General features: G+C 34.2%; 1 pseudogene; it reads right to left on the reverse strand.

Moving 5' to 3' along the window:
- Positions 1–3059: 3059 nt before the first annotated feature.
- LOC140517446 (actin, cytoplasmic 2-like) lies at positions 3060–5309 on the reverse strand (annotated as a pseudogene).
- Positions 5310–10434: the final 5125 nt, after the last annotated feature.

The raw sequence follows: 10434 nt of genomic DNA on the forward strand, positions 1-10434 counted from the left end.
AATAATATAAATAGTCCAGATTAACAGAAGAGAAAGTAAAACACTTAAGTAACCCTATCTCAGAAAAAGAAATTGAACAAGCCATCAATGAACTCCCTAGGAAAAAAATCTCCAGGACCAGATGAACAAGTGAATTCTTTCAAACATTTCAAGAACAGTTAATGGCAATACTATATAGACTATTTAGGAAAATTGGAGAAGAAGGAGTCCTACCAAATTCTGTTTATGATACAAATATTGTCCTGATACCTAAACCAGAAAGAGTCAAAAAACAGAGAAAGAAAATTATAGACCAATTTCCCTAATGAATATGGATGCAAAATTTTTAAATATGATATTAGCAAAAATATTACAGCAAATTATAATGGGAAGAACATACTTTGATCAGGTAAGAGTTATACCAGGAATGCAGGCCTGGATCAATATTAGGAAAACTATAAGAATTTTTAATCATATCAGCAACAAAACTAATGGAAGCCATGTGGTTATGTCAATAGATGCAGAAAAAGCTTTTGACAAAATACACCACCAATTCTTGTTGAAAACATTGGAGAGCATAGGAATAAATGGAGTCTTCCTTAAAATAATCAGTAGTATCTATGTAAAACCATCAGCAAGCATTATACATAATGAGGATAAGCTAGATGCATTTCCAATAAGATCAAGGGTGAAACAAGGATGCCCATCATCATCACTGTTATTAAATGTGGTACTAGTAATATTAGCTTTAGCAATAAGACAAAGAAACTGAAAGAATTAGAATAGGCAAAGATGAACCTAAGTCATTACTCTTTGCAGATGATATAATGATATACTTAGAGAATTCCAGAGAATCAAGTGAAAATTATTTGAAATGCTAAACGACTTAAGCAAAGTTGCAGGATACAAAACAAGCCCACATAAATCACCCACATTTCTATATATTATTAACAAAGCCCAACAGCAAGAGATAGAAAGAAAAATCCCATTCAAAATTATGGTAGAAAATATAAAATATTTGGGAGTCTACCTGCCAAAACAAACCCAGGGACTATATGAGAACAACTACAAAACATTGTTTGCACAAATAAAGTCAGTTCTAAGTAACTGGAAAAACATCAGTTGCTTATTGGTAGGCCCAGCTAACATAATAAAAATGACATTTCTATCTAAATGAAATTCCTTATTCAGTGTCATACCAACCAAACTACCAGAAAATTATTTTCTAGAGCTAGAAAAATAAAATCAAAGTTGATCTGGAAGAATAGAATTTCCAAAATATCAAAGGAATTAATGAAAGAAATGCTAGGCAAGGTGGCCTAGCCCTACCAGATTTCCAGTTGTATTATAAAGCAGAAATCATCAAAAGTACTTGGTACTGGCTAAGAAATAGAGGGATAGATCAATGGAATAAGTTAGGTACACAAGACATAGTAGCCAATGATTATCACAATCCTCTATTTGATAAACCCGAGGATGTCAGTTTCTGGGATAAGAGCTTACTGTTTAACAAAAACTGCTGAGAAAACTGGATAATAGTGTGGTGGAAACTGGGCATAGATCAATGTCTGACACCATACACAAGAATAAAGTCCAATTGAGAACACAATCTAGGTGTAAAGACTGATACTATAAACAAATTTGGAGAGCAAGGAATAGTTTATTTGTCAGATTTATGAAGAATGGAAGAATGTGTGACCAAACGAGAGAGAGAGAAAACATTATGAAGTGCAAAATGGATAATTTTGATTGCATTAAATTGAAAAGATTTTGCACAAAAAAAAACATTGCAACCAAGATTAGGAGGCAGGCAGAAAACTAGGAAAGAGTTTTTACAACTAGCATCTGTGATAAAGGCCTCATTTCTAAAATATATAGAGAACTGAGTCAAATTTACAAGAATAAAAATCATTCCCCAAATGATAAATGGTCAAAGATATGAACACACATTTTTCAGAAGAAGAAATTAAAGCTGTCTATAGTCATATGAAGAAATGTTCTAAATCACTATTGATTAGAGAGATGCAAATCAAAACAACTCTGAGGTACCACATCACACCTATCAGATTGGCTAACATGACAAAACAGGAAGATGATAAATGTTGGAGAAGATGTGGGAGGGTTGGAATAGTAATTCATTGTTGGTGGAGCTGTGAGCTGATCCAACAATTCTGGAGTGCAATTAGGAATTATGCCCAAAGGGCTACAAAAATGTGCATACACTTTGACTCAGTGATATTGCTTCTACAGCTGTATTTCAAAGAGATCATAAAAATGGGAAAAGTTTCCATATGTACAAAAATATTTATAGCATCTCTTTTTGTGGTGGCCAAGAACTGGAAATCGAGGGAATGTCCATCAATTGGGAAAAGGCTGAATGAGTTATGGTATATGAATGTAATATAATACTATTGTGCTATAAGAAATGATGAACAGGCAAACTTCAGAAAAAACTTAGACTGATTCTGGGTGAAATGAACACAACCAGGAGAACATCATACATAGTAACAAGAACAGTGCATAAGGACTGTTTCTGACAAACTTAGCCCTTCACAGTAATGCAAAACCTAAAACATTTTCAAAGGAGTCTTGATGGAAAATATTGTCCACAACCAGAGAAAGAAATATAGAATCAGAATGTGGAATAAAACAGACTATTTTTTCTTTTGTTTTGTTTTGGCTTTTCTCATTGCTTCTCCCAATCATTTCCATTTTTCTATGCAACATGACTGATGTGAAAATGTGTTCAATAAGAACCTATGGGTAGAACTTATATACGATTTCATACTGTCTTGGGAATGGAGAGGGAAGAGAGGAGAAAAATTTAAAACTTATGGAAATGATTGTTGAAAACTGAAAATAAATTAATTAATTAAAAAAGAAAGAAAGTAAAGTCAAACCCAGCTCATCTCTTTTGGGAGTAATTATCATACTTTGACAAAATATTAAAAAAAACCCAAGCCCACCAACAATCCATTTAGTAGCATTTGTGGTGGACAATGGAGGGCCCAGAATCATCATACTCCTGCTTGCCACCTTTGCTGGAAGGTGGAAAGAGATGCCAGGATGGAGCTTCCCATCTAGATAGAATATTTGCATTCAGGTGGGGCAATGATCTAGATTTTCATTGTTCTGGGAGCCAGGGCTATGATCTCCTTCTGCAGCTTGTCAGAAATGTCTGGGTACATGATGGTACCACCAGACAATACAGTATTGGCATAGAAATTCTTACAGATGTCAACATCACACTTCATGATTAGGTTGAAGCTAGTTTCAAGGATTCCACAGGATTCCACACCTAAGAAATATGTTTGGAATAGACCTTCTTGGCATCAGAAATTTTCATTGCCAGTGGTAATAACCTGACCATCAGGGAGCTCATAGCTCTTTTCCAGAGAGGAGCTAGATGCAGCAATGGCCATTTCCTGTTCAAAGTCTAGAGTGATGTAACAGTTTCTCATTGATGTCACACAGAATTTCCTTCTTAGTTGTGGTAGTGAAACTGTACCCTCTCTAGGTCAGGATCTTCATGAGGTAGTCCATCAGGTCACAGTCACCTTCAAGCTATCATTACCTCATATCTCAAGGAACAATATATCTTTAGGGAAAAATTCATCATTAATGATAGTGGATGCAAATCTATATTTCAACTAATCATCTCAACAATTTTAAATATTTTTGTCAACTCTTATGAGATTTGACCATAGAATCACTGTCTTTTAAATCTCATAATGTGACTCATATGAGGACAGGCATCACGTCTGTTATTTTCTTATCTTTCTCTTGTGTTTACATTATTAATGTTATCTTTAATCCATGACTTCTTTGCACGTATATTTTAAATTCACTTATACATTTTGTGAGTATGGCTTCATTTGAAACTAGATAAGAAACTATATAAGATACAGCCAATGAGGTACTTCTTCCATTTAGATTCACATCTTTGCCAGGGAATTTTTTCAGCTGTGACAAAGTGTTAAAATGAAATATCAAAATAAATTGAACTTTGAATGAAACCTTTGAAATACTGTATCTCAAAGTATTAAACCATAGTTTCCAAAAACAATAAAAAGACATTAAGATATACTAAGGTATATTTTTATTTTCATATATATTAAAAGGTAATATTTTAGTGAGAACAAAAAACTTTTTGCATCATAAAACAAAATAAAAAGAATTTTAATATGTTACAGAATAACAAGATTTGAGAATTAAAAGAGGCCATCTAGTCTAAATCATACACCAAAGGAATCCTCACTACAAAATGCCTAACAAATGGTCATAAAGCTTCTGATTGAAGGCCTCCAAGAAAGGGAAAATCACTACTTATCAAGAAAATCCACTCCACTTTTGGACAGCTCTAAAAGTTAGAAAATTTTTTCTGATTTGAAACAAAATTGCCCTCTTAACACTTTCCAACCATTATTCCCATTTTTTGTCCAATGGGTTCAAAAGGAATAAATCAAATTCCTTCTAATCATCATAGTTATTTAAATATTTGATGCTAGATGTCATATTTCATCCTTTCCAAAACCCCAAGTCTTTCTCTTCAAGACCTCTACTAACTATCCTAGTTTTCCTTGTCAGGAATTATGGATATTCTTTTAATACCATGATATCTCAAACTGAACACAATACTAGTCTGATGAAGGCAGAATACAGTGGGATTATCAAATTCTTATTCTGTCAAGTTATGCCCCTTTTCATAATTCCCAAGAGTACACCAGGTTTTTTGGCTGCTATGTCATACTGATAATGCATATTCAATAATGATTTTTTTTCAGAATATGTACTATCTATTACTGACTACCCTCCTACATCATCCTTGTGAAGGTATTTTTTCTTACTCAAGCGAACTTATATTTGTTTATATTGAATTTCATCTTAATAGTTTCAGGTCAATATGCCAGCTGGAAATGTTATAGTCATACTTTATATGATTGAAATAATTGAGAGAAATGAAAGCACATGGCACAGATCCCTGGGTCACTCCACTGGAGACCTCCTGGCATGATGTCATGAATGTATTAATTACTACTCTTTGAGTTCTCCATTCAACCAGTTTTATATCCATCAGATTGTATCTACTTAGAACCATATCTCTCCATCTTTTCCACTATCTTACTATGAGATATTTCATCAAAAACTTTGCTAAAATCCTGATGAACTGTATCAATAACATCATACTCACCTGATAGTTTAGTAATCCTGGAAAAAATGGAAATGCAGTCAGTCTGGCATGACGTTTTCATGAAGCCAAACTGGTTCTTGGTAATCACTGGTTCTTTTTCTAAATGTTCAATGACCACATTTTTAATGGTCTGTTCCATAATTTTTCCAGGAATGGAAATCAAGCTCCCTTGCCTAAAATTTATAGTCTTTGTTCTATGACTTACTTCCAAAATTATTGCAACATTTATCCTTCTCTAATCTTCTATTCCTTCTCTTGAATTCTATGATCTTTTATGTAGTGCTCAGTTATCACACCTGTCATTCAATTAGAATGCAAGCTCTTTGTGAATGAGGTTGCTTCACTCTTTAGACTTGTATTCCCTGAGCTTAATACAGTGTCTGGCATATGATAGGTACTTAAATACAGGTAGATGAAATGATTTATTGATTTGGATTTTTACTGTCCAGCCTTAGTTCATTCAGAGCTTTAGACTTCTTGATAGCATTTTTAAAGTATGGTGTCACACTTGTAAGGCCATCTTTTGTTACCTGGACTTGATTTTGTCTTCTGGACATTTCTTTTTAAAATCTTAGTTGGAGTTCCCTGTGTATTTACATCAGTTTCTTCAGATAAAGATCATTTTTTCCTCTTCAGTGAAATCATTTCCTTTTGCATTGTCAGAATTTAATTCTTGAAAGTCTTTCATTGTTGATCTGATTCCCCCAGAAACATTTTAATATATGGGATGCTAACTATCTTTCTTATAAATCCTTTGCAATCTGCTTTCCTCAAATCTAGGGTACATGTTAAATTGCGTACAAATTTCCTCTCATCTATCACAAACTCTAGGAATTCAAGTCCTCTCTGTTAGTGAAAAGAGTATCTAGGAAATTTACCATTGTTGGTTCTTCCACTTTTTGAACTATTTTGCCTTATCACTAAGGCAAGCTACTCTTGTTTTGGGGGAGAGAGAGAGAGAGAGAGAGAGAGAGAGAGAGAGAGAGAGAGAGAGAGAGAGAGAGAGAGAGAGAGAGAGAGAGACAGAGACAGAGACAGAGACAGAGAGAGACAGAGAGAGAGAGACAGAGAGAGACAGAGACAGAGAGAGAGAGAGAGAGAGAGAGAGAGAGAGAGAGAGAGAGAGAGAGAGAGAGAGAGAGAGAGATGACAGATATCTACTATACGATGATTTCTGTGCTAGGATTATAAAGTTTCCCATAACAAACTCCACTGAAAAAATTCTTTTCTGCTTCTCCCTCCATTGTCCTTTCTTTAAATGATTTCCATCATACCCCCTTCTCTAGTTCCTGGATTTCCTCACATGCATATATCTTCTTCATATGGGATGCAATTTCACTTCCTTTTCTTCTATTCATCTTTATCTGAAACTTCAAAATTTCTTTTTGTGTCTATTTAATAAGACAATATATCAGAACATATGTTATATATTTATATAATTTATTTTTTTGGGGGGGGGAGGGTTTTCTTTATTTTTTTTTATTTTGTAATGTTTAACAATCACTGCCATACAATTGCGATTTTATCCCTCCCCACCTACTCCCCACTACCCCCATCCCTCCCCACGACTGCATACAATTCTGTATAGATTCTACATATAATTTCCTATTGAGTATATTTTCATTATAGTCATGCTATGTAGTCAGACTAAGATAAATGAAAGAAATCGTATAACAAATCAGAACATGATACACAAACGCACACACTTACACAAACATGATCTGCTACAATATGTGAGTGACTTCCATATTTCTCTCTCTGAGTGTGGCAGGCATTTTGCCTTGAGATCCTCCATTGGGATTTTTTTTTTTTTTTTGGTAAGAAGTTCTTGTGTTATTACAAAAATCTAAGTCTACCAGAAAAACCTCTCACACATTGTGGTCGTTGCTGTGCATAAAGTTCTCCTGGTTCTGCTCCTTTCACTCAGCATCAGGTCATATAAGTCCTTCCAGGCCTCTCTGAAGTCTTCTTGTTCATCATTTCTTATGGCACAATAGTACTCCATTACATTCATATACCATAATTTATTCAGCCATTCCCCAATTGATGGACATCCCCTTGACTTCCAGTTCTGGGCAACTACATAGAGTGCTGCTATAAATATTTTTGTACATGTGGGACCCTTTCCTATTTTTATGATCTCTTGGGGATATAGTCCTAGTAGCGATATTGCTGGGTCAAAGGGTATGCACATTTTTGTAGCCCTTTGGGCATAGTTCCAAATTGCTCTCCAGAATGGTTGGATGCGCTCGCAGCTCCATCAACAATGAATTAGTGTTCCAACTCTCCCACATCCTCTCCAGCATTTATCATTTTTTTGTTCTGTCATGTTTGCCAATCTTATAGGTGTGATGTGGTACCTCAGAGTTGTTTTGATTTGCATCTCTCTAACCAATAGTGATTTAGAGCATTTTTTCATATGATTATAGATAGCTTTAATTTCTTCCTCTGAAAATTGCCTGTTCATATCCTTTGACCATTTATCAATTGGGGAATGACTTGTATGATTATACATTTGGATCAGTTCTCTATATATTCTAGAAATGAGGCCTTTATCCCCAAGCTTAGCTGTAAAAATTCTTTCCCAATTTACTACATCCCTCCGGATTTTGGTTGCATTGGGTTTGGTTGTGCAAAAACTTCTCAGTTTAATGTAATCAAAGTTATCCATTTTGCATTTCATAATGCATTCTATCTCTCCTTTAGTAAAGAATTCTTCCCTTCTCCATAGATCTGATAAATACACTATTCCTTGCTTCTCCAGTTTATTCATGGTATCAATCTTTATACCTAAATCATGTACCCATTTGGACTTTATTCTTGTGTACGGTGTTAGGTATGGGTCTATGCCTAATTTCCGCCACACTGTTATCCAGTTTTCCCAGCAATTTTTGTCAAACAATGAGTTCTTATCCCAGAAGCTGGGGTCCTTGGGTTTATCAAACAGAAGGTTGCTATATTCCTTGCCTACTGCATCTTGAGTGCCAAGTCTATTCCACTTGTCTACCTCTCTGTTTCTTAGCCAATACCAAGTGGTTTTGATAATTGCTGCTTTATAGTACAGTTTGAGGTCTGGTAGCGCTAGGCCACCTTCCCAAGCACTTCTTTTCATTAGTCCCTTTGATATTCTGGACCTTTTGTTTTTCCAAATGAATTTTGATATTATTTTGTCCAGCTCTAGAAAGTAATTGTCTGATAGTTTAATTGGTATGGCACTAAATAAGTATATTAATTTGGGTAGAATTGTCATTTTTATTATATTAGCACGGCCTACCCACGAGCAACTAATGTTTTTCCACTTACTTAAATCTGACTTTATTTGTGCAAAAAGTGTCTTGTAATTGTGTTCATATAATCCCTGGGTTTGTTTTGGCAGGTAGACTCCTAAGTATTTTATACTGTCTACCCTAACTTTAAATGGGATTGCTCTTTCTATCTCTTGCTGTTGGACTTTGTTGCTAATATATAGGAATGCAGAAGATTTGTGTGGGTTTATTTTGTACCCTGCAACTTTGCCAAAGTTGTTTATTAATTCTAGTAATTTTTTACTTGAATCTCTGGGATTCTCTAGGTAAATCATCATATCATCTGCAAAGAGTGATAACTTAGTTTCTTCTTTGGCTATTTTAATTCCTTGGATATCTTTATCTTGTCTAATTGCTACAGCTAACATTTCTAGTACCATATTAAATAATAGTGGTGATAATGGACAACCTTGTTTCACCCCTGATCTTATTGGGAATGCATCTAGCTTATCCCCCTTGCATATAATGCTTGCTGAAGGTTTTAGATAGATACTGCTTATTATTTTATGGAAAGTTCCCTTTATTCCTACGTTCTCCAATGTTTTTAGTAGGAATGGATGTTGTATTTTGTCAAAAGCTTTTTCTGCATCTATTGAGATAATCATGTGGTTTTTGTTAGCTTTGTTATTCATGTGATCGATAATGCTAATAGTTTTCCTAATATTGAACCAGCCCTGTAGTCCTGGTATGAATCCTACCTGATCATAATGTATTAATCTCATGATAAGATGCTGTATTCGTTTTTCTAGAATCTTATTTAAAATTTTTGCATCTATATTCATTAGGGAAATTGGTCTATAATTTTCTTTCTCTGTTTTGTCTCTTCCTGGTTTGGGTATCAAAACCATATTTGTATCATAGAAAGAATTTGGGAGGACTCCTTCTTCCCCAATTTTCAAGAATAGTGTATGTAGTATTGGAATTAACTGTTCTTTAAATGTTTGATAGAATTCACTTGTGAATCCATCTGGCCCTGGAGATTTTTTCCTAGGGAGTTCATTGATGGCTTGTTCAATTTCTTTTTCTGAGATGGGGTTGTTTAAGTATTCAACTTCCTCTTCTGTTAATCTGGGCAATTTGTATTTTTTAAAATATTCATCCATCTCGTTTAGATTATCGAATTTGTGGGCATAAAGTTGGGCAAAGTAGTTTCTAATTATTGTTTTAATTTCCTCCTCATTGGAGGTGAGTTCACCCCTTTCATTTTTAATATTAGTAATTTGGTTTTCTTCTTTCTTTTTTTTAATCAGATTGACCAAAGGTTTATCAATTTTATTAGTTTTTTCATAAAACCAACTATTGGGTTTATTTATTAATTCAATAGTTTTCTTAATTTCAATTTTATTAATCTCTCCTTTGGTTTTCAGTATTTCTAATTTGGTATTTACTTGGGGATTTTCAATTTGTTCTTTTTCTAGCTTTTTCAACTGCAAGCCTAAGTCATTGATCTCCTCTTTCTCTATTTTATTTATGTAAGCATTCAGAGATATAAAACTTCCCCTAATAACTGCTTTTGCAGTATCCCATAAGTTTTGGTATGTTGTCTCACTATTGTCATTCTCTCGAATGAAATTGTTGATTGTTTCTATGATTTCTTCTTTAACCCAACCCTTCTTTAGCATTAGATTATTTAGTTTCCAATTGATTTTTGGTTTCTCTTTCCATGGCCTTTTATTACATGTAATTTTTAATGCATTATGATCTGAGAAGGATGCATTGATTATCTCTACCTTTCTGCACTGGATTGTGAGATTTTTATGTCCTAGTACATGGTCAATTTTTGTAAATGTTCCAGGTACCACTGAGAAAAAGGTATATTCCTTTCTATTCCCATTCAATTTTCTCCAAAGATCTATCATATCTACCTTATCCAGAGTTTTATTTACCTCCTTAACCTCTTTCTTGTTTATTTTGAGGTTGGATTTATTGAGTTCAGAGAGGGGGAGGTTGAGGTCCCCC

Source organism: Notamacropus eugenii, chromosome 1 (genome assembly GCF_028372415.1).
Source record: "Notamacropus eugenii isolate mMacEug1 chromosome 1, mMacEug1.pri_v2, whole genome shotgun sequence".
NCBI classification, from domain to species: domain Eukaryota; kingdom Metazoa; phylum Chordata; class Mammalia; order Diprotodontia; family Macropodidae; genus Notamacropus; species Notamacropus eugenii.